Source organism: Mytilus edulis, chromosome 3 (genome assembly GCF_963676685.1).
Source record: "Mytilus edulis chromosome 3, xbMytEdul2.2, whole genome shotgun sequence".
Lineage (NCBI taxonomy): Eukaryota > Metazoa > Mollusca > Bivalvia > Mytilida > Mytilidae > Mytilus > Mytilus edulis.
Window position 1 is genome coordinate 94337179 of NC_092346.1, and position 25964 is coordinate 94363142.

The following is a 25964-nucleotide window of genomic DNA, read 5'->3' on the forward strand; positions in this document are numbered from 1 at the left end:
AGATCACGACCGGTTCTTTAAAGACTAGACGACGTAAATGGTAAACCACAACCTAAGACGTGGTTTTAATGCCCTAAGATAGTTAAGACACAGATTCATCGGATATATCAACTAATTCGTGATGGTGTTCATACAATTACGGAGTTTCATTTTCAACCTTGGCTCCTCATAACTCTGTTGTAGCAGTTTCTGTGTAAGGAGCCCAGTCCTGTATATGCAGTCTGTATAGTGTTAACATGCACAATCACAACGTATCAACTGAGATATGTAAACGTCAAACGATAAGACAGAGGGTATGTTACTGTTGAGAAATGGAAAATTGATACTAGGGAGTTGGAATCGTACCGTTTGCCATTGATTTTAGTGTAAGGTCGTCTATATGTGCCAATGTTTAGTTCAAGGATTTAGTAGCAGTATTATCCTTTGTTTCAGGTTCACTGTGATATATGAGATGCAAAATTGGCTAAACTATGGGTTATGGGAAGAAAAATCTTATGGGTTATATACAAAAGACTCCCTTTAACATCAGCTATGTAATACCAAGCCTTAGGAAGCACTATAAAAGTCAAAGGGTCTGAAAAGACCATTTTTTGTCTGAATTTGCATACATTTTTCTTGACAAATATCTTGACAGTATTAAAATTCTCTAAAAAATTCACGACACTTTCTGTATCATCTGATAGGAGTCTTCATCAGTCATGACCAATTTGTTTACTGTCTTTAATTTGTCTCGATAAGTCTTGACATAATCTTGACATTCTTAATAATGTCTGAATATGTCATGACATATTCTTGACGTTCTTAATAATGCCTTAATATGTCTTGACATATTCTTGACGTTCTTAATAATGCCTTAATATGTCTTGACATATTCTTGACGTTCTTAATAATGTCTGAATATATCGTGATAGTTATCTAAGGTACCAGGATCATAATGTAATACGCCTTACGTGCGTTTTAAGACTCACCAGTGTCGCTCAGATCAACACAGTTATTTAGCCAAACAAGTACAAAGTTGAAGAGCATTGTTGGCCAAAAATTCCAAACAGTTGTTTTAAATACGGCTAAGGTAATCTATGCTTGGGATAAGCAAATCCTTAGTTTTTCTAAAAAAATATACTTTGTTAACAGGAAATTTATAAAGTGACCACATAATTGATAATCATGTCAACACTGAAGTGCTGACTACTTGGATGGTGATGCCCTCGGGGACCAGCAGTGGCATATTCTTGACATTCTTAAAGCTGCTGAATATATCTATGACTTATCGGGGAAAGTTTCGGTTTTCGACTGATTTTTATCATTCAAACTTAAAGACGAGTTCATGGACCCCTCTTTTTTAAAATGCCATTTGGTTTGATTACGCGAGAAGATTATGTGTGCCAATTTTCATGAAAACGTCAATAGTGCATTTTTGTTTTAATTTGATAAACATACAGCAAAACATTATGTTTTTCTACATTCATGAACATTTGATAAATATGAGATATTTCTGAATAAAAAATGTATAAATTTTTAAGATATTTATAAAATACTGAAATTACAAATTATTTAACAAAAACACAATTTGTGTTTATCTTTCAAAACAAAAAAGTTATGTCTTTCTTTCGGAAGAGAAAATACGGCCACAAATCCGAATTTTGAGCAAACATCTAAAATTTCGACCTCATTTTACTCAAAAAGTAGCACATAAAGGTATATTTTTTTTTATTACATATTGAATTTAATCTGGTAAAAATAGTCTATATGAATTTTTTGTTATCAAAATGTAAATACGGGATGAGAACTGTATCGTATGCCCTTAAAGAGATATTGACACTATCTCAACAGTATAAATGTCGCCTGAATTGTGTATAGACACATTCCGCACTGTTTAAACACTTACTTTTGCTCTTTTATATTAATTTTTATTTAAGAATTGAATGCTCTTTTTTGTAAATTTATTGGGGTGTAACAGCGTTGACCAAAGTACATTTTTTATGAAGCGCGGAAGCGCTTCATACTTCAAATGTGTGCACGGTCAACGCTTTTACAACCCTATAAAGTTACTAAAAAAGCATTCAATACTTATAATTACATTTTTACCTATAGGATCATGAAAACACGATTTTTATCAAGTTTTTATTTTATTTACCTGTGCACTTTATTGTGGGACCTCGTGTTATCATGAAGGAGAAGTTTTATTGAGTGATACAACTGCTTAAGGAATAACACATGATGTGCAGTTAGTCAATCAGAATAACGTATTGTAATGAAACATACATCTTATGTAATTATTATCGCTAAACTGTAAACTTAGAAGAATTAGGATAAAATAATACTTTGCTAATTATAAAAAGCCACACTTTGGTATAAAATTTGTTTATTTACCATGTCAACATTGAATAGTATGCAAGTATAATGAAATATATATGGTTTTAATCATTAAGCAATGATTCAAAAGATTTACGAATCAACATTTGTAATTATTTGCACACCCTTATTTAAATTGTTGTGTATCAACATACCCAAACTTGTATTTATTAATACTTTAAATTTCATACCCATATTTGTATTTATAAATATATATATATCCAAATTTATAATAATAAAAATATTTACATGCCCAACTTTTTTTGTGTTTGTAATAAGTGTAACTTGAAACAACAGAATATTATATAAACAGAAATCATCATAACTATTTATCATGTGTATATTGGTCATGGTTTATAAAACTCCCAATTGTCAAGTTATTTGAAGACACAATTCAAAATGTTCAGAATAGGTCAAGCAATATTGAGATAAAATGAAAATGTTGAGAATCTGCCGAGAAATTTCATGACAGTATTCACATTTTGAGACCATATTCAGAATGTCGAGAAATTGTCGAATCATTTTCATACAAATTTATTATCAATCAGAATTTGTCAAGAAAAATTATGACACAAGTCATACTTTATGGGAATGTCGAGTAATTGTTTATTCAAATATAGACAAAAATTGGTATTTTCAGACTTTTGTGGGAAGGTTGTTTAGAAGAACACCCTTTGCCATCAATTGATGGAGTGAAGGAAAATAGTTTTGGAACGGAAACGATCACTGTACTGAGTTTGGTAAAGTGCGCGAAAGGCAGCAAAAACTTCAGCCACTTGATGAATAAAAACATGTGAATTCACATTTCTATAAGACGTGTCACGGTACTTATCTATCCAAAATTAATGAATTTGGTTTTGATGTGATATTTGTTTTTCTCATAGAATTTTGTCTATTGCTAAGTCCGTTTCTGTGTGTGTTACATTTTAATGTTGTGTCGTTGTTCTCCTTTTATATTTTTAAATGCGTTTTCCTCAGTTTTAATTTGTTACCCCGATTTTGTTTTTTGTCCATGGATTTATGAGTTTTGAACAGCGGTATACTACTGTTGCCTTTATTTTTCATCAGGAATTCGTGGATTGGTGGCAGGTATGCGTAGACGTTTGAACACAGTTATCGATGTGGTGTGAATAGAGGCTTAACCAAGTATTGGTTCTTTGGCCTATAACGATCAACCATGATTTGAACAATAATTTTATGATTTCTTTTTGACATTGTAAATTCGATTACAGTAAAAGTTGTAAATTGCATTTTTCGTACAAAAAATACTTCATTTGGTTAACAAAATTGTCGTTAATTAAATGGAATTTTTCGTAATGTTTTTTTTAATTTGATTTAATCGTTAACAGTGTATCAATATCATTATACAAATATGTTATCATGTTCTATTCAAAAAGGATGCTAATTTTCCAAATTTTACAAAATCAAGGCGTTGCAATACTTTATTCAATGTGTATATATCTTGCGTCATTAAACAAGGGTAATTCACTTATGTATTGGAAAGAATAATTATTATATTTTATGAGTGGGTGCTCAACTGGGACTTATATTCGATCAAATGTCCTATCGAACAAGACATAACGTGTGGTGATGCTTGAACAATAATAAGACATTGTTATGTTTTATTTAAACATCAATTATGATTCTACGATAGTATCATGATTGTTGACCCTTAATTGACACTAACCTTGATAATGACAATTTGCTTATAATCGATGGAAAACAATGAAACTTATCGGCAGTATGAATAAACTGAAATATTTATTGAATTGTCTGTTCAAAAGGTCATTGTACACATTTTGAAATAACTGGTAACTGTAAGATCTGTACCACATAATCAATTCAAGGGAGTGTTAGTTTCTCAATTTGTTAGTTCCTTGAGTTTTATTTCTGTTAACTATGAGTATTTTGTGGATGTGGTACTGCCTACTTTAAAAAAGATAAGAAGTTAGCGATATCCTTTAACTTTACTTACCGCTATATAGATGATGTTCTCTCACTAAATAATTCAAATTTTGTGACTCTTTTGAATGATCTATCACACCGAACTAGAAATAAAGAATGCAGCAGATACAGTTCAGTCTGTTTCATATCTTGACCTACATCTGGAAGTTGAGAATGAGGTTCGACTAAAAACAAAACTTACGACAAAAGAGATGATTCCAGCTTCCCAATAATGAACTTTCCATTTCCATGTAGCGTTATTGTAGCAGCGCCGGCATACGGATTGATACTATATTCCCGAGATTGTTTTTCCTATCATGTATTCCTTGATAGAGGGTTGCTGCTCACAAGGAAGCTATTAAACCAAGAGTTCCAAATGGTGAAGTTGAAATCATCCTTTCGTGAATCTTACGGATGCCATAACGAGTTGGTTGAACGTTTTGAAATAGCCGGTTCACAGATGATATCGAATGTGTTCGTAATGTCGTCACTACAATCCATTTCCATTTTCATCACGAATTTGACCTACTGAATGAGGACTATTTACCGGTTTTGTAATAAAACGAGCAACACGATTGGTGTCACAGGGGGAGCAGGATCTGCCTCATCTTCCGTAGCACCCGATAGAACGTGTTGCTAAGTCTTTAGTTTTCTATGTTGTGTCTCTTGTGTATTACTGTCTGTTTGTCTTTTTATTTTTTAGCCATGGTGTAGTCAGTTTTGTTTAATCGTTTGCTATTTCAACGATCAATTTCAATACACTATTTGAACATGACACATGTTAACCTGTCTGGCGCAATATAGATGCATTTTTATAGTTAAAATCGTATAGCAAGTGCCGAAGGTATGTATTCATTTGATACTAGTTCTCTTTGATGAATTATTCCAATGCTTCGCAGATGTATGATCATTCGTAGACACTTTTCTCCACAGTTACTCCAATTACGAATGTCAATAAATATAGATTATAACATGGCATTTTTCATATCGGACCCCTTATCAGCCCTAGGTCATAATATCAGCACGAGAGCTGATAGGCGCGGGCGATTATTTTTACTAGTTGCTGATAAGAGGTCTGATATAATTCATTGTATTATTTGTGTTCAATTTTGTAATGATATATTTTCCTGGTTCTTATATGCTTTTTATCCATCTTAGTTATGTTTTTTGCTAAAAACGTTCCAACAAGAGTGACGCCGAAATGCCATGCGAAAATAATCGGAAGCAGTTGATATAAACCGGAAAAAAAGTTAATATCAACCGGAAGTAGTTGATAACAAAAGGTATATCAATCGGCTGAGGCAATTCTTTAAATTCAATTAATAAACATATTTACAAATGAGGTTTATCATGGGGTACAATTAAACCATCAATTTCTATAAGTTCATGATAAATTATATTATCGCTATTTTACGAAATTTTCCTTTGATCTTACTGTCAGATCATTTTGTTTCTCATCGGAGTCGAGTGATATGAAAATTATCGCTAGAACTAAGGGAGCACGTGGCGTTGCTAATGAAATTGACATGAAATTGACAACGTCGTCATAGGTAAAAGAGCGATAAACAGATTACATTAGAACTAAATTATACTCCATTCCATTGTCAAAACTTTCTTTACTATTTCAAGATGCCAAAAATACTTCCGTTACTGATTCTCGTTCTGTTTTGTATAGATTTGTTGCAATTATCATGGACATTGCTAACCATAGACTATTCAAACCCGTATCCACTACATCCAATAGTGAGGAAAAACGTTATTTTTTTAAAGTAGAATTCGCCAATAAAGGTTTAGATGCTGTAAATATTAGCAATATTTTCCATCAAAAATCTGTACAAAAATCTATACCTGATTACTTCAAAAATAAAGCTACATCTGTTATTTCTTATACTTACACCAAGTCTATTGCATCCAAGATTTTCAACCACAACAGAGTTTTAGAGGCTTTTAACACAAAGATACAAAATCCAAGCCTCCGGATTGCTCATGTACATCGTCACAATACAATTACAGTCCAGCTGGTCATAGTATTACTAGTGACCTTGGCATCGTTACCAATGAACAACTAAGAGAGTTGTTAGCCAAGGGACCAAAAAATAGAATCCCCCAGTCCATCAACTGGAAAAAGAATTTCAAGTTACTGATGGATGCAATTGAGGACTATGCAAGAAAATAGGTAAAGCGCGAACCAGACAAACCAGAACTGGACACTTTGTCTGAATGGATCAAAGCTATTCGATCATGCATTCAGAGGCGCATACATAAACTACGATGTAATATGAGTACTAGAGTTTCTAACCCTTTCAAGAATCCGGAGGTTGTGGATGCTTTATCCTCTTTGCATGACAAATATGTCGTTGTTCCAGCAGATAAAGCCTCCAATAATATTGTCTTCATATGTAAAAAACATTATTTGCAATGTCTCACTACAGAGCTTGGAATTGATAAAACTACTGGTAATCCTACATATTCTTTAACATAATTTACCAAGAACGAAAGAAGAAGAAAACTTGCCCTCATTATACTGGATACTTAAATTACACAAAACTTCATATAAAGAACGATACATAGCTGGTTCTTCAAAATGTTCGACTAAACATCTTTCTAAAGTACTGACTACTATTCTTGCTACAGTTAAAGATGGGCTTCAAAAATAATGTGAGGAGATATATTCTACCAGTGGTGTTAACCAGATGTGGATTCTCAAAAATTCCAAAGATCTACTGCTTAACCTTCGATCACAATCTTTGCAATTTTGCAGCAACATAAAAACTTTTGATTTTTCTACGCTATATACTACTATTCCCCATGCTCAGTTGAAAGATCGACTTCACCATCTCATAAAACAGAGCTTTTTCTATAAAAATGGGAATCGTAGATACAAATTTCTTGTTTTGGGTTACAATAATTCAAATTTTGTGAAGAATCACACTGAATCTTCCAAAAAATATACTGAAGATGATATTATCAAAATGCTGGACTTTTTGATCGACAATATATTTGTTGAGTTTGGAGGATTTATATTTCAACAGACAATCGGTATTCCAATGGGTACTAATTGTGCACCCCTGCTGGATGATTTGTTTTTGTACTCGTATGAAGCAGAATTCATTCAGAACCTTCTACAAGACAAAAAGAAAAAGCACATTGCGAAATTCTTTAATTTTACTTTCCGATATATTGATGATGTTCTATCATTGAATAACCCATACTTCAGACAATACTTACATCTCATATATCCCAATGAACTTGAAATTAAGGATACTACTGATACTAGAAGGACTGCTTCATACCTTGATCTTTTCCTCAAAATTGACGTATTTGGACGACTTCACACGAAAATCTATGACAAACGGGACGATTTCAACTTCCCAATTATCAATTTCCCATTTCTCAGCAGTAACATACCATCGGCCCCTTCGTATGGTGTTTACATATCACAATTGATACGTTATTCACGAGCTTGTTCACACTATACGGACTTCATATACAGGAGTCTGCTCCTTACGCAGAAACTTCTCCAACAAAGTTATGAGGAGGACAGATTAAAATTGAAACCCCGTAAATTTTATGGACACCATCACGAATTGGTGGATCCATACGATGTGTCTTTAACCAAACTAGCTAAGGACATTTTTACCACATGGTAGATTGTGGTTTGTCATTATGTCGTCTAATCTTTTATTACCAAACGTGACGTATTCCCGATTGTGACTGTTTTGCTGAGTGTGAATTTGCATTATTATAAGACGTGTTACGGTACTTGTCTATCCCAAATTCATGTATTTAGTTTAAATGTTTAATGTTATATTTGTAATTCTCATCGGATTTTGTCAAATGTGTTGACGTCTTTTCTATTATATTTATGTGTTATGGAAAGAAAAATTAATCACCGCCGTCATTTATTAGATTTAATTTTGGTCAACGTAATCTGTACGATAATTTACGTATGAAGTTGGATTCATAACAAACTGGACATATATATATATATTATAGTTAATTGCTATTAATAAGTATTGCAATATTCATTGTGTTTAAATGCAATATCAGGTTTTAGTTCTATTACAATCTTTAATCAATCCTAATTCTATCTTACTTTTGAGATATGGCTTTTCATATGTGACGTCATTTTTCTGCTGTTTCAGAAATTTCAAATATTCAAATCGTATGTGACGTCATTTTCATAATTTACTGCGTTGAGGCCTGGACTGAGTCGGGTGTGTCTATTCTGTGTTGGTCTTTAATTTGCATTATGTATTCGTGTTTGTTTTATGTAATGAGTTAATACCTCAGTTTCATTACGTATATCTGTTATATTCATTTGATAAAATTTACTGTTTGCAATAGCATTAATTGTTCTAAATAATAAGGATGTTCTTATCCCAAGCATAAAAACATAGCCGTATTTGACACAATCTTTTTCAACTTTTGATCTTCAGTGCTATTCAACTTTGTACTTTTTTTCGCTTTCGATCTTTTATATCTGGGCGTCACTGGTGAGTCTTGTGTGGACGAGGCGCGTTTTTGGCGTATTGAATTTTAAACCTGATGCTTTTTGTTATTCATCAATCATGTATATCTTTGTCTAATACGTTCTCCTTTTTATTTGTATTGTAGTCCTGAAATATTATGTTGTCATTTCAATGTTATATTTAACATTGCCATTAAAGTGCGAGGTTTGGCATGCCACAAAACCAGGTTCAACCCACCATTTTTTCCTTTAAAAATGTCCTGTACCAAGTCAGGAATATGGCCATTGTTATATTATAGTTCGTTTCTGTGTGTCTTACAATTTAACGTTGCGTCGTTTGTTTTCTCTTATTTTTGAGTGTAAATTGACATTGCGATAAGACGTGTCACGGTACTTGTCTATGTCAGATTCATGTGTTTGGTTTTGATGTTGTGTTTGTTATTCTCGTGGGATTTTGTCTGATGCTTGGTCCGTTTCTGTGTGTGTTGCATTGTGGTGTTGTGTCGTTGTTCTCCTCTTATATGTATACGTTTCCCTCAGTTTTAGTTTGCTACCCCCGATTTTATTTTTTGTCCATGGATTTATGAGTTTGAACAGCGGTATACTACTGTTGCCTTTATTTACCATTGGTCATCTCAACAAGATTGCTTTTCTCGCTTTCGCCGTCCCGGCCCAAGAAAGAAAATCAATCTCGTTGAGATGATCAACGATAATCTATAAATATCAGGTGATAAATACACTAAATTGTAAACATACTCTTGTTTCAACCATAAGACATCACCAATTGTGTACACCATCGATCATATAAATGTTCTAACCTTGAAACTGTGCTGAATGTGACATGTTTAAAATGAAACATGTTTTTCATGACAACGCATCACTGTCAAAATTATAACAGGTAAAAACAACACACACATGGATAATTTTAAAAAACACCTTAGACTATCATTAGAAAATTACGCTAGAAAAATACAAAACTACGGGTTGATCTAAAGTAGTTCGAAGGAATAAGCAGATTATGCTTTAGATGTTGAAATATACAATTCAAATGAGAGACAAAACAGTATAGGCCTCATTTAAAATGAGTGACAAAAAACATACATGAGAAAACAAACTGCAAAAAAATCAGTTGGAAAGGGCTCGTATCATCAGATGCTAAGAAAATAAACGGAGATCAAAAAGACAGGATACAAAAAGTATTGCTCTAAGGAAACTTGCAGTTGCTGAATAAAACTGAGAATGGAAATTGGGAATGTGTCAAAGAGACAACAACCCGACCAGGTTAGTTCAAAGTTTAATGTCAACTAATATGTAAATCAAAAGTAAATATGCTGACTTCAAGTTATTCCTACTCTAACACGTTGTATCTACTCCATAATTCGCCAAATATCCCGGTCTTCTCCCCTTGTCTGTTGCTGAAACTCACTTCCTCATTTCCTCCTTTAATAAACTACATCTAAGTTGTTCATAAATATTCCTCATGTTTTTCCTATAACTAGACATCATGTGTAAAATTTTATATTATCTCATTTTTCACGGAAAACAATAAAATAGCTATCTGTTGACAGACAGTTCAGATATCAACACACACAATCTATGACTGACAGATCTGCACAATGTTTATTGGATATTTATCCACAGAAGCGATTCTTATTAATATTTAATCTGATCTTCTGAGCTTTCCGTGGTCTTTGGGGGTTGAACTATAATTTTCCGTAGTCGGAAATATCACTCGTATTGCATCCATAATTAGATTTCTCTGTGATTACTTTTGTATGGTTATACATCATACGTTTTACACTTATTCAATATATTGTCAATATGTGAGAACAAATTAGATTTAACTGTCTGTATGATCTGACCGATAATATGGCGTTCTGGAAATAAGAACACTAATATTGCTAATCGCCGGAAATGAGGTGTATTCCCTCAAGCTGAATAATTTGCCTTTAGTCCGAGATTCAATGGTAAATATTTATATCTAGCTAATATAAAAAAAGAACTAATACAATATAATAACAGCGAGAGAAAATTGCCAAAGCAAATGAATAAGAATTCCTGAAAACAATCAGATCTAGAAATACAGATAAAATAGCCGGATTAAATAAACAGAAATAACAGTAGTAGAGGTGGATAAATATGCAATCGGAACATAAATAATTCAGTAAAATTTAAAGCAGCATTATCACCAGGAACACAAGAATGGCAAATAGAAAAGCAGCAGAATTAAAACATAAACAACATGAACACACTTTATTACAATAATAATATAATAAAGTTTTAACAACAGGAACACAACATTGGTTATGAACAGGCAGCTGAAAAAAGTTTTGACAACAGTTACACAACATTGACAATAATAAAGTAGCAAAAACAACGCAGTAACGACAGGAACACAACAACACAAGAAACGGTACACAACAACGGCAATAATAATAGTAGCAGTAATAAAGCATTAACAACAGGTTCATATAGATTCTTACACTGAAACAAGTGTATTACGATATTTCTCCACTCGAGACAGTTAAATTTTATTATTTAAAGCGCGAGGCTTGCCGAGCCCTTTAAATAATAAAATTTAACTGTCGAGAGTGGAGAAATATCGTAATACACGAGTTATAGTGTCGGAATCTGTTTCTCTAATGCTTTTTATCGTTCTTTTTCAAAGATTTTCAAAAAATTGTGCTCTTTATATGCGACGTCATCAGGCAAGGTCGCCTTTTTTCATGACGTCACAATAGGAAAATTGAGAAGAAAACAAAACATTTTGACGTCATAATCAAATTTCGACTAATCATTTGCCGAGAACAGATTTTTCGCTAGTGAGGAGAAATATTTTTCTCACACCGGTCAGGAAATGTGAAAATAGCACAAAAATTAGAGAAACACTAATCTAAATGATAATAGCAGCAGGAGAACAAGTTTAATGTTATTCCTGTCTTGTTGTTGGAAAAACGCTTGCCAAAACATTTATATTCTTAACTTTTATGTCTGTTTGTTTTGCTCACACATTGTTGTCAATATAATTGAATTCAGGTGACTGTCATACAAATGAGAGGTTTATCTAACTATACAACCAGGTTTTATCCACCATCTTATACATACCGAATTGCCTGTATTTGAGCTTTTGGTTTTTTCTTATTTGCTTACCCTCGCGAAGCACCTGAGATCAACCCCCGGTTTTGGTAAGGTTCGTATTGCTCAGTCTTAAGTTTTCTATGTTATGTTTTATGTAGTATTTTTTGTCTGTTTGTCGTTTTTTCCTTTTTTATCCATGTCGTTGTCAGTTTGTTTACTATCTATGAGTTTGAATGTCCCTATGGTATCTGTCACCACTCCTTTAAGGGAATTATATGTTTTGAATATTTACTGGAGTTCGGTATCTTTGTAATTTTACTTTTTGATAAAACAGTGTTTACTTTCAGTGTACATGTATAGCATTGAAAAGTCAGACATCTAAAACCAATTATAAGAACCACCAAAAGCAAGTAATCTAGCATACACATCCAAAGAATTTCTAAAACCGTTTTGTATCGTCCTTTTTAAAAAGTGCTCTTACTGACGACTGTTTAATTATTATATGAATGGCGATCAATGTTAGTTTTTAAATTTTGTACTTTATTCTTACACAATCTATTGGAGCTTTTCACTACCTTAAACATAGACAAACACCGATGAATTGCTTCTATTTGGTTCACACAATATTGAGATAATGCCCAAATGTATTATTAGTTCTTTTCTTTCTGACCTGTTGAGTATATGTGGCAAAGATAAATCTATAAGAAACGATTACAAGAAAGAAATTTAGGTATACTTTCATAAAATGATACTGCTTTAATTGTATAAAATGATTAACGACATTAAACACAGATAAAGATATATTCTCTAGTGAATCGGCAAAGAAATCTGAATGTGTGGCACTTAATTGTCAAATTCTAAGTCTTGCTATTTACAAAAATGTCACTCAAATGTATTTAAATTGTTACAATTGTTGTTAGACGTTTAACAATTTGATTTTTAATGTATTACTTGAAAACTGAAAATAATATTTGGTCTCTACGGTATTCAGGGGTTTTACATACATAATCTCTAGTGCAACTATTCCTTTTTTCGTAATAATGTAACTTTTGTTTGACATTGACACCAATTTTTTTTTTTTTTTTTGGGGTTAGAAAAATAGTAAAATAGATATTAGTGTCATTCATCTGAGCCGACATGTATTTCAATGTGTTAACGTAGCATTTGTATATTGATACGTTTTTCAATAATTAAGCACATGTAATTTATTCTCATAGTTTGCAACTACAAAAATGCTTTGTTATTGATTTTAATTAAGTCTATTTTCAATTAGTAACGACGTCGTTATTGAAGTTTCTCTTTCAACGAGCGTTTTTTGTGTTAGGGCAACCATTTAATCATATTTTGTTTATTTTCTTTGGTTACATCTTCTGACATCAGACTCGGATTTCTCTTGAACTGAATTTTAATGTGCGTATTGTTATGCGTTTACTTTACTACATTGGTTAGAGGTATAGGGGGAGGGTTGAGATCTCACAAACATGTTTAACCCCGCCGCATTTTTGCGCCTGTCCCAAGTCAGGAGCCTCTGGCCTTTGTTAGTCTTGTATTATTTTAATTTTAGTTTCTTGTGTACAATTTGGAAATTAGTATGGCGTTCATTATCACTGGACTAGTATATATTTGTTTAGGGGCCAGCTGAAGGACGCCTCCGGGTGCGGGAATTTCTCGCTACATTGAAGACCTGTTGGTGACCCTCTGCTGTTGTTTTTTATTTGGTCGGGTTGTTGTCTCTTTGGCACATTCCCCATTTCCATTCTCAATTTTACGTAAACTTTACAGTTGCTATTTAGGGAATAGCAAGATTGAAAGTAGGTTCATATATAATGTTTATCATAATATACAGTTTTGAACAATTCGAACCTCACTTCAAGTTTGTCAGAATCTATCAGTAGAACTGTTATTGTATGTAGAACGATAACGTTACATTGTCAGAACTGTTTTTGACAAAAGCGGTACAACTGCATATATAAACGGTTTTGTACATTTATAATCTAGTACATATATTGGTAATTATTATATATAAGCAATCGTTACACATCTCTTCATAATCATCTACAGTCAAACCCAGCATACACCGGACACCGTACACGAAAACAACACCAGGTCAAATATATCAGAAAATGGGATATGGGTGCCAGTGAGACAACCCTCCATCCAAGTAACAAATTGTACAAATAAAACCATTATAGGTCAAAGTACGGCCTTTAAACACGAAGCATTGGCTGAAAGAGAACAGCAAGATACAAAGGGCCCCAAATGATTAGGGTCATTACATATCACGTACGATCTGTTTAGCAACTGCTACGGAATTAATTCTTAACCATGGTACATGTACATACCGGTGGTGTTGTTGTACAACACAAGCACGATAACATAGTAAATAACTTTTCAATCTTTTGAAAATACTAAACGTCTTACAAACACAATGGGTCAACGTGCGTGACCTGTAAAGATAGTCTATGTTTTTTTCTTCAAATCTCCCTTTATATGTTTTTCATGTAATCAAAATATTCTACCTTTTATACATATTCATTTATTCAAAATCAATTACTGTAAATTCAGAAATTATTGCGTGCATTTATTATTGCGATTTTGTCATTTTACACTTGAATGCGATTTTAATTTTTACGATTTTGAGAAAAGTCATGCTTAAGTCAGTTCAAATATTACAAAATGCGAGTTTTAATTATTGCGTTTACAACTCAGTCGCATTATTCGCAATAATAAAAACCTCGCAATAATTTCTGAATTTACAGTATACAATTCAACATGACGAAACCCAGAACTAAAATATACTTTCAAGACTTCAGTGATCAATTTTACCTTTTTTATCCTTTTTATCTAAAACACAATTAACTTCGCGTTTTTTAAATCACAATCAGAGAAATGTTATTATTTACGTCATTTTAGAATATGTTTGAACAGTTTTACCATAAAAGGGAAGTTTAAGCACATAGAGTTGGAGACAGTAACACAAAAAAAAATGATTTAATTTATGTCAACATTCATGTCTATCTAGCCTCATGCACATGGTTACCATCATTTAATGTTTACTGTTTCCAGAATAATCCAATATCAAATGTTACACATTCCATACTCGAAAGTTGAATCTCTGTGTCTGATACACTATTATCTTTACTATAGATAATTGAGCTGATCTGTAACAATACCATCTCCATCTCTATCATACGACGCTAGATTAAAACTGACGAGGAAAGGTAACACACGGCCACCGAAAGCTTTATTATTGTGAAGCCCAGGTGGTCGTGTGGTCTATCGGGACGGCTACAGTGCAGGCGATTTGGTGTCACGATATCTCAGTAGCATGGGTTCGAATCCCTGCGAGGGAAGAACAAAAAAATTTGCGAAAGCAAATTTACAGATCTAATATTGTTGGGTTGATGTTTAGACGAGTTGTATATACATAATGTACACAGCCATGTATCACCATCATTGCTGGTGATCCGATGGATAAATCTGTTGTAGAGTTATATATATTTATATATAAACGAGTCTAAATTGAAAACTACGTTCAAACCTATGATTGCGTTGGATAAAAACCGCAATTTTTATACGTGTGCATGTAAAACAAATTTCGTTGTAGAATGGTCTAAATACAGCACAAACAACATTTTCCAAAAGACCAAAAAGGTGAAAAAGTATATTTAAACAAAACGCATTTGACTAACAGGTAGAACAACTGATGTTTTTAAACCCTGCTGACTGCCATTGGCGATTGCCAAATAAAATGGATCACGAGATGTAACAAAATGGATCTTAATATAAATTTAATGCTAAACAGAAAACGATAAACTTGTGGCCAAGATGTTATGCCACAAACACAAGGTGTCAATATTTTTTTTGTACACCAGATCTAGATTTCGACAATATATGTCTCTTCAGTGATGTTAGGGATCGAAACGGTATTTGGAAGGCCATATAATTTACTCTCAATTTCAGATAGACTCTTGAATTTTAAGAGTCGATATAGGATAAACGGATCATATAAAGCGGAGGGAAAATATGATACAAGCCCAAACGAAATATATAAACGAGTCTAAACTCTATATATATATATATGTATACAAATTGCTTTACATTACTATTGTTTGTTTTGTTGTTGTTTGTTTTTTAAACAACATTCACATATTCTATTTCACTAAAGACAGTAATATTCGATTTCAATTAGGGGGAGGGCTAGGATGAAATTACAAACAGGCAGGATAAGACACTTTACCAAAAAAAAGTCGGGGTAAAAAATATGAAAATAAAAGTCAGGATAAACGAATAAAAAAATTAAAATAAAAAAGCAGGACAGAGATTACAACTAAAAACATGCAGGATGATTTTTTTAATCCTAGCCAACCCCCATTTTTCCCATAAAAATCAAATTTTAGCTCACTTATAGTTTTTAACAATTCATATCGTTTAAACAACGGCAATTATGTTGTTCTTAACTTTCTGAATGTTGAGCATTTGTTGCAAAGATAGATCTATTACAATCGTTTTTAATAAAGAAATTATGGTATACTTGGCTTTAAAAAAATACATTGCTTTAATTGTAATATGAGGAAGGCGCTACCTTAAATGCCAGCTTTATACCAAGACAATGTCCTATATATTGATTGGTTGTCAGTTGCGTAACGTCAAGTGAAAAACATTTCATGTATGTTCAGGACAAATGTCCTAGGCTACATTAACATACATGTAGCTAGTTTTTGTCTAAAATAAAATTATAATTTCAGATGGAAAATGTTTAGGGATCGATCATTGAACTTCAAAAGGCAGGAGGGGCTATGGTATTTTTTCTTTTTTATAAAAAAAAATTAGTCTAAATTGATGAAAAAAATATGTTCAAGCAGATCTAGAGGACAAAAAATATTTTGAATCCAGATCTTCACCAAAAACGATTTTATCTTTCAGATATGCAAAAAAAATTTAAATTTTATATATCTAAAAACATTTAAATCTTCCCGAACCGCACAGGTAAGGCTGTACACAGTAGGTTTTTAGGTGAAAATACGGCCGTATTCAGTGCAAATTTGTTATGATGAACCTTAATACTAGTATTTTGACTAAATAAATCTAATTGATAGCGCTAAATGGCTTCGGTGAAAAAAATCTGACTCGAACAAAAAAAACATTCGTATTCCTGATCATCTTCAGTTTGTGGGTTCTTTCTACATCAATTTCATATACTAATTCAGAGTCAGTTTTATGTCATTTCTTGCATACATAATTTTTGTTAGCTTACTTTTCAAGTTTTTATGACAACAAAATAAAATTGAGAATGGAAATGGGAAATACAAGCATGTCAAAAATTTGCTTTCGGGTAATGCTTAATCATGTCGTAGTTGTTTTCAAAAAGACACATTTGGTTTCCAGACAATAACTTTAGTATACTTAGTGAATGGATCTCTATGAAATTGTACTAGAAGGTTCAATAGACAAAAGGAAGATTAGAATCGATTTTGAGGTTATGGTACAACATTTTTTGGGATGTTTATTTTATAAATATTTTGGGTTTTTCTTCAAAAATTTACCATATTTACATTGATTATTACTCATCTAGTATATATAGATGCAACAGATACTGATTTGACAGGAGATGCACACAAAATAAGGTGGTTGAATTATTTTATCTGTAATTTGTGCATTTTTCCTATGATATGTACTCCTTAATAATGTCGATGTCAGTATCATGATAAAGAAAATATATTTGGTAAGTATATTCACAATTGACATGCACCAGTGCGCTGCTTTCCCTTTAATTCTCAAAATTGCACATGATTTTTTTCTGTCACAGAAACACATGAGTTATTTGGAAAATAAAACACTTGCCATTTTTTTAAACTTTCAGTAATAAAAATTAGTTTAGCCTTTTTGAATGTTTCATTGATTGTGTGCAAATTTTAACAGAAAATGTACAAAACACTTGATAAAATTGCATTATCTGCAGAATTATTGATAACTTTTCTCACTATATATTCACAAGGACATATAACTAACATATTGTTAATGCTATTCTGATCTGAGTTTTTATTCATACATATACTGGCATGGCTGATGCTGTTCCTAGTTGTCTTCTTTTTCTGTTTTCTTGAGAAGTATTTGTTTAACCTGTTCAGTCACTATAAAGTGTTACAATTCTTATTTAGACGCAACACATAAATAGTGACCAAAAAGGTACTGCATTTACATGAGAAAAGCTAGGGAAAAAAAATTAAATGTACAAATTTTCAATGTTTTTGTAGGACTATCATATAAAATTAAGGAGATATGTAGTTATAGAGACTGCTTCTGAGTAGAAATGTTTGGGTTCACCTGAAATCTGTTTTCAAATTAGTCCATATTGAAGTTTGAAGGGTCCAAAATTAAAATATGTTTGATTTCAACCGACATGAAAAAAATGTGTTTTTTATATGCTAAATATACATCTGTGGTCGTATCAGACTGTGCGTGGCGAAGCATTTGATTGATTTAAGGTTTGTACTGTTTTTATTTTCATCATGAAAATACATTTGTAGTTGTGAAGTTGCTAACATGAGAGTACCCAACTTGCACCTATATTGTCAGTTTTTTCACCAACTTTTTTTATGAACCAGACAGAAGTCCATTCTGTGCTTATTTTGTAGACTATCCTCGTTTACAATATAGTTACAAATTTGATTTTGAGTCCATGTAGAGTCATAGAAAAATGGGTTTGAACTGTAATTGATTCTGTTATAAGATCAGTACCCAAATTCCATACATTATTACATGTTTAATATCAAATCCTTTAAACTGGAATATAAACAGATGTTTTGTTTTTATTTCTTCAAATATTTCGAACAAATTGACATTATTCCAATTTTTGCAGCTTTTTTTGGTGAATAGGTGCAATTTGGTTACTGAGGGCAATTTTGGTACTATGATGTTATATATAACCATAAGTGTATATTGCTAGATAGGTTGAAATGTAAACCTGATATAGTGATAAAGTACATGGTAGATTGAAAATGTTTCGATTAGGTTGAAACTGACGCATAAAATATACAGGCGACTGCTGCAGCTTGAATTTTAAAGGATGTAGCCCACATACTCCCAAGTAACATGCCCTGTATATACCTATCAAATTCATGGTATTATCATGGTATTATCATGGGTTATCATATTAACTCCATCTTCCCATAAAATCAAAATTTGGACAATATGGGAGCATACAATATATAGCAGGCTGTACTTAAATGTAACACTCAGACTCAAGTCTCCTCATGTTTAAACTTACAGTAGAGAGAGAGATAAAACAAAACAGTTTCCATCTCCTGGGATTGTATTAGGTAGATATCTCATATGTGATATATATCAGTGAAAGAGTTTGTTGAGAGTTTGCCAAAGGACGTACAGTATAAGAAGATTGTTATTTTTTTTTTAACTTTTGTTAAGCTTTGAATTTGTCTGTGAGCTACATGAATAAACGTGATCACATTCAACAGTATAACCCAACGTCATTATCGCTGTTCCTTGATATGGGGAATTATGTGGCAGATGAACATAAGTAGCTATGGTCAACCAGTGCACCGGAGTTTACCCCGCATGTCGCATGGCCATTATAAAAAAAAATCCCGAAATGTATTGCTTGCAGAGGTGTTTGCTGTGTTCCCATGGCTGGACGGAACTTTTACACTAAATATGTTGTCATTATTTATGATTGTGTGACTTTTAAATGAAGTACCTGTGATTATTTAGGAAATTTGTTTTGGAAAGATGAGCAGACGAAACATGGCGTCAGATGTTGTTGTCCAAACTTCGATTATTTCCGTGGTACAATAAAATTTAAATAAACTACACAAGTTACTTAAAGGAGTAGGTTCAGTAAGACCCCTTCTTGGCCCCAAAATATAGCAGTTTTACAAAATTGTTAAAATGTAAACCGTTAGTTATTTATTGGACAGTACAATGCTCCCGCTACATAAATTTGGGCTGTTTTTGACAATACAATGCACATATATCCGGTACTAGCACCATTAAGTCATGCCAAAGTACTGAAATCCTAATAATTCTAGCATTTGAGTTAAATTTTAGACGGTTTTCGTGTAAAACGAAATTGGCCGCATTCGTGTTCATCCTTGATATTGAAATGTAAGTTGTATTTTATGATAATACATAACATATATAAAGGTTGAGGATGAACACGGATGCGGCCACTTTCATTTTTACCAAAAACCATCTGAAAAGTTACATTTTTCGGCATATTAGGTAGATTTTTCATATTTGAGCTTGAATCAGTTCGTTTTTAATGACTAAATCTGTTAAAATATTTCACAAAAACTAATTAATTCAAATAAAATAGACACTTAAGTGTTGAAAAAGTGGTCAAAATCTTTCGTCAGATGAACCTGAAACTTGAGGCCAAAATAGGTCCTTACCGGACCTACTCCTTTCTGTATTCTTGTTTTTGTAAACAAATAAAAATTAATGTCGTTTTTAACATCGAAATTATTCCGATCTGTTCCTTTTTACAGGTTTGCGTTGAAACGTTAAATTCGGCAACCATTAAAAAAAAGAATCGTACGAGATTTAACGAGAGTGACGAAACTTTTCAGATGAGTCGTGTAGAGAGAGTTATAGTTCTTTATTCCAAAAACGATGCTTCTACCATAAGTGCCAGCTAAAGCTGGCATATAAAATGATTTATTTAATAAAAACACAAGTAAACATGTCTTCTCTAGTGAAACAAAAATCTGCAAAGAAAACTGAAATGTGTGACACTAAATTGTAAAATTCTACGTCTTGATTTACAAAAATGTCATTAAATGTATTTAATTTGTTACACTAGTTGTGAGACGTTGAATCCAACTTCATTTTCAATGTATTGCGTGAATGACTAAACCCGTAAACTAAGAAAAGTTATTTGGTATCTACGGTATTAAGAGGCTTTACATAAATAATCTCTAGTGCAACTATTGTTTTCATGAGCAATAATGTTATTTATTGTTTGGCATTGACACCATTCAATCTTATTTGGTTAGAAAAATAGTAAAATAGGATTAGTGTTTTTTTATCTGAGTAGACAAGTATTTCAATGTGTTTGTGTTTGATTTGTATATTGATACGATTTTCAATAATTAACACATGCACTTTATTCTCGTAGTTTGTAATTACAAAAATGATTTGTTATTCATGTTGATTAAGTTTATTTTCCATTAGTAACGACATCTTTATTGAAATTTCAGTTTCAACGTGCGTTTCATTTTAGTGCAATCATTCAATCATCTATGTAAAATGTACAGTTGCTATTTAGGGAATGATAAGATTGAAAGTAGGTTCATTTACAATGTTTATCATGATTTACAGTTGGGAACAGTTAGAACCACTCTTAGGAGGAGTATGTCGAGCAAAGGCCAAATTTTGGCCTCAAATTTCAGAACAATCTGATGAAAGATTTTGGACACTTTTTAAACACTCAAGTGTCTACTTCAGTCGATTCAATCACTGTGAGTGAAAGATTTGAACTGATTTAGTCATTAAAGTCGCTCAACTTCAAGCTTAACTACATGTATGGAAAATCTATCAAATACGCATAATATGTTATTTTTCAGATTTTTTTTGTCAAAAATTAAAGTGGTCGCATCCGTGATCATTCTCAACCTTTATACATTGTATATGTTATGTACTATCATCAAATACAACTTTATATACATTAAAATATTAAAAATGAACACAAATGCGACCACTTCCATTTAAGACGGAAACCGTCAAAAATTTAACTCAAATGCTGAAATTGTGAAGATGTCAGTAATTTAGCATTACTTAATGATGCTAGTACTCGATATATGTGCATTGTATTGTAAAAACAGTCCATATTTATGTATTCTATTTTCCAATAGATAGTTAAAAGTTTACATTGTAACACTTTTGTAAAAGTGCTATATTTTGGGGTCAAAAAGGGGTCTTACTGGATCTACTCCTTTGTCAGAGTCTGTCCGTAGAACTATTATAGTATGTAGACCCTAACATTGTCAGAACAGTTTTTGACAAAAGGAGTTCCACTGCATGTATAAAGCTGTTTTGGACATTTATAATCTATTACATATTGTGATAATTATTATCTATAAGTGTGTGCACAGATTTTATCCAGGCTGTTTTACACTGTCCTACACTTGATCTGATTCCGTCCTGTCTACCAAGAACCGGATCTTGAAGGCTCTACCCTTGAACATACCATGCCTGTGTTAACTCTAAAACAGTTTTAGAAAGCACTTTTCGTTAGTGATGAATGTATTTCATGATTTTAAAGTTTAAATTATTCCATCATTTTTTCTTAAATTCATATGATTTTTTGAATTTATTTACTTAATCTATTTAATTTCATTTTTCTAATCGCTTTTATTTTTTTCCCCTTCAAACGACATATTCTAGAATATCTTGATATCTTTGTATCTTTTTATTACCGATTATTTAAAATGGTTCATTTTCTTATTATTTCTTATTGATTTGTGTTCAATATATATAAAATACAATCACAAAAACCCAGAGGGAAAATTCATAACAGAAATTCCCTAATAAAATGGCAAAATGAAAAGCTCGAACATATCAAACGAATGGATAACAACTGTCATATTCCTGACTTGTTACTGACGTGTTTTTATGTAGAAAATGGTGGATTGAACCTAGGTTAATAGCGCTCAATCTCTCACTTATACGACAGTCCCATTAAATACCATTATATTAACAACGATGCAAGATTTGATAATATGGTATAATGTTAGGTACACAATGTATAAATTTCATAAGATAGTATAATGTAAGCTAAACTTGGGTATAAAACACTCAAAGAGTAAAAAAATGTGTTCGGATCACTGTAATGTGTCTATTTTCTCAAACACATCTACCATACACTTTAGTTCGAGCTAGAATATTCAATCTCATAAGTCGACGCTATGGCGAACAATTAAAAAAAAAACACACCCAAAAGACAAACAACAGTAGTACACTTACGATAGAACAATTAAGATGTGTGCCTTAATCATAATACGTATCCTTAACGACCAGTTATTTGATTTACCGGCGAAGATGCAGTATTAGCTGAATAGTTCAAAAGGTACCATGTTAACAATTTGATACGCCAGACCCATGTTTCGACTCTACATAAGACTCATCAGTAACTCTCACATCAAAAAAGCTCAAAAGTACAAAGATGAAGAGCATTGAACGTTTTCAATATAAACCTGATCAACCAAGAACGATAAAACATAAACAAAATAAAGTTAAAGTTCCTAACTTAATCAGGAATTAACACGTCTACCTGTCGTCGTAAGAGACAACGTGTAGACAAGTGCATACTCTTCAAGCAGAACAGAAACAACCAGCTAATTTGAGATCTAGAATCCAGAACCGACAAATACGACAATAATAAACTTAGAAAAAGAGTAGGCTACAAACAAGCTACAACACCGGTCACATAATTTGGCACCAAAAGACATGTAAGTAGTCAACACTGCGTCCATACTCCCACATACTTTTTTACATCCGCACCTGTTTTCACGCTTCAGTTCACCAAAAGGAGTCAAGCTTCAATTCACACAAAAGCAAGTTAAAGACGGAATTCGTAACATTAGTATGACTAAACTGCGACACCAACACAAAAAGAGTCATAATGAACTTATGCATCTGCAAAGTAATATGTGTGTTAAGCAAAAACAAGTGTTATAACATTGCGCCTTTAGTATTCTGGTTTGAATGGTTTGACATTTTACATCTCAGAATTTTATAGCCGACTATTCAGTGTGAGGATTCTCATTGTGGAAGGCCGTATGGTTGCCGATTATTGTTTACTTCTACTTTACTTATTATAACTCTGGTGGATAGTTGTCTCAAAAAAAAATCGTTACACCTCTCCTCATTATACATATAACAGTAATTCTCGGCGTACACTGAAAGCCATGGTTCGGCTGTTGCACAACACAACCTCGATAACATATTAAATAACCTTTCAATCTTCTAAAAATATAAAACGTCAAACAAACACCATGGGTAGAACGTACGCGACCTGTAAAGGCAGTCTATGTTACTTAAATCTCCCCTTATATGTGTTTTGTTTAAACAAAATATTCCACCTATTATACCTATTTGTTTTATTCAAAATCAATTATACAATTAATTATGACGAAAGGCAGAACTTAAATATATTTCCAAGACTGTGATTAATTTTAAATATGCATCCTTTTTATCTAAAACCTAATTAAATTCCCCTATTTTAAATCACAATCAGAGAACTGTTATTATATACGTCATTTGGAACTGCTTTACCTTAGGATAGATTTAAACAGCTCTTCGATAAAAGGGAAGTTTTAGTACATAAACTAAGTGGGAGTAAAACAAAATGATTAAACTTATGTTCGCATTCATGTTCATGTATGCCTGGTGCACACGGTTACCATCATTTGATGTTTACTGTTATGCATGATACTAATATTTCCTTTGAAAAAAAAATTCCTTCGTTAATATATTATTTGATTTTTAGAAAGCTTGCCAGTATCATCGTATATTAGAAATTTAAAACCTACAGAATATTAATGACCAATATGATGCGTTTAATCAACCTGAGTTTTTACGAAAAGTTCTAAAATTGAACAAAATATTGAAGGATGTAATAACTGCAGCAGTTTTAATTGACAACACATTCTTATTACAGAAGAAATTGATTGAAACTCGATTTTGCGATAGAACAACAATCACTGAAGCAGTTTCAACAGACTCACAAATACTATTAAAGTAAAAGAAACACATTTTCTTTAAACCTACCTTTTATTTCCAAGTCGCTGCATATTTAATAGTATTACATGTAATTAACATGGGATTATGTATTTCATCAGTACAAAATATATCTCGGTTTTAATACAGATCAGTTTCTTAGGATGGGCGCTTATGGTCTAATTTTGAACAGAAAATCTGATGATTTTAGTAATTGGTAGGTACAAGTATGACTGTGTCGATTTGAACTCTTTGAAATTTTGAAGTCTTGTAGATATTTACGAAAATGTGACGTTCTAAAGATAATATAACTCCTTTTTGAAATACAAAATGACAAAATTGTTAAATTTTTACACATAGCAGTTGAAAAATATTTACACCTTCAAGAACAATGCATATATTGATATTATTCATGACGGGGCCTTTTATATAGAACTATATGGTATTGTTTTTTTCTCATTGATGAAGACCATGCCGTTGCCAACACTTTTTAAATCTGTTTTATTTGAACTTTAGTGGATAGTTTCTCGTGGCAATTATACCACATCTTCTAATTTTTGTTTGCAAAGTTATATTTAGTTTAAACATATTTATTTATAGTGGTTTAGGAAACAAGTTTTGCAACTTATAATAATCCCTTTTCACTTTGCGGGTGCAAGTGCTGCCTTGTAGTAGCATTAGCCTACTCTTTTTCGAAATCTACAAGGGTGTCTTTAACGTCAAGAGATATGGCTCTCTCTAAACACGGGTCAGCCATTAAGTTATATTTATACACATATAATGTGCTTTAAATTGTTATTTGTTACATATATGTTTTTAATAAACTTCATATATTCCATTTCACTTATAGTTTTTAGCTTTAAAACAATGGCACTAAGGTTCCTTCCTATATTGATAATAACCGATAAAACCACTCAATCTCATACATCTATATATTATACGTGATTGTACGTTTCAATATGCAGAGCATTTTTACAATGTTTATGGTATGGTGGCATATTGACTTAGATACAATTATAAAAGAAAACGTATTTTTGGCCGTCTTTTCTCTAAGCTTTTAGTTTTGGAATTGAAAATAGTGGGTAGTATTTTGCATCTGTTCTATGTTTGAAGTTCCAACACAATGTATGTTTCACGAAAATGCACAGAAACCCTTTCTTGTAACGCCATAACTATATCTATTGTGAAGTCATAGGTAAAGAAACCCTATTTTATTTTTTAACACTAAATAAAGCCTTTGAAAAAAAAACAGGCATGAAAAAAGAGAGAAACAGAAAGAATCGTATCTTTACAAATATAATTGAAGAGACTAATACGTGTACATGTACAACCTTTTAGCTTTTCAAAGACATTTAAACTTATGACACAATATTTCTTTGAT